Here is a 1,074-nt window from a genome sequence, read left to right on the forward strand (position 1 = left end):
CGATCGGTCCGGGTTTTTCAACGTCCGTCCGGCACAATTATGCACTTCGAGGACTGGACGACCGGAACCCGTATTGGGATCGCGCGGTCTTCCGCTTCTAATCAACGACAACGAAGCGATCTGCGCTTGTAAATGTTAAAAAAAACGTGGCGAAGCTACGATCTCGTAATAATTTAACCGTGAAAGAGCTTCCGTCGCACGTTTATTTTTAACTTTTCCCCTCGTTGTATAAACTTTCGCACCGTCGAAAAAAAAATTCGACAATCATTTCAGACAACGTCGGGAGCGCGGAGAAACGCCGTAAACACGCTCTACTCTCGGCTTGCTTCCTTCAATTGGTGTCTAACAATTCTCTCGCAGGGCGAAGAATCATTTTCTCTCTCGTCTAAATATCCTTCTGTAGTTAGGTGTTTTCGACTCGGGAGCGCTCTTTCACGGGCGGTCGTATATGGTCTCTTTTAGGGGTTTAACTAGAAACCACGACTCACGCAAGCCGAGATAAGCGCATTCCGCCGAGAAGATCCTAAAAACTAAGAATTGCGAGATATACGAAAATGTTCTTCTGTCGCCTGTGAAAAAAATGAACACTAGCAAAGAGAGGGCGAGACACGAACGTTCCATTTAACATTCTCCGCGTCAAACGCCGACGAAATGTCCAACCATCGCTCGTACGTTTTCGCCAATTTCGCAAGTTGTTCTCTCTCTCGCGTTCGACCATCGGATCCCGCTCCGAAACGTTCGACTTTTCGGCGTTTAACAGTTTCGTTTTATCTAGTCGAACGACGAGCGGTACCGAAAAAAATTTAACAATGAAGAGAAAACCTTTTGCTGCTAAAGGCAAACGCAAGCAGTCTTTAGTTATATAAACGACCCTCAGCCAGGCGTGGTCCAGGAATTGTATCCGTGGACCGCAATGTGCGTTCGAAATGTCGATGTTCATGTGTCCTGCAGTTCACACGTTGACGCGCAATTAGCTGCGTTCTTCATCGACCCACGAGCCAAGTGATCCACCGTTCAGGGTAATCGTATAAAAATTTTTGTTCATATTTAACAACTCAGCGTCTGAAAACCAGT

At 46.4% G+C, this 1,074-nt stretch overlaps 1 non-coding gene across 1 annotated transcript; it reads right to left on the reverse strand.

Annotated features, from left to right (window-relative positions):
• Positions 1 to 867: 867 nt before the first annotated feature.
• LOC143266245 (5.8S ribosomal RNA) lies at positions 868 to 1,022 on the reverse strand. Its single transcript, XR_013041297.1, has one exon. It is a non-coding gene; the product is annotated as a 5.8S ribosomal RNA (ribosomal RNA).
• Between the last annotated feature and the right edge of the window lie 52 nt (positions 1,023 to 1,074).

The sequence above is a fragment of the Megachile rotundata genome, unplaced genomic scaffold, assembly GCF_050947335.1.
Source record: "Megachile rotundata isolate GNS110a unplaced genomic scaffold, iyMegRotu1 scaffold0114, whole genome shotgun sequence".
NCBI classification, from domain to species: Eukaryota; Metazoa; Arthropoda; class Insecta; order Hymenoptera; family Megachilidae; genus Megachile; species Megachile rotundata.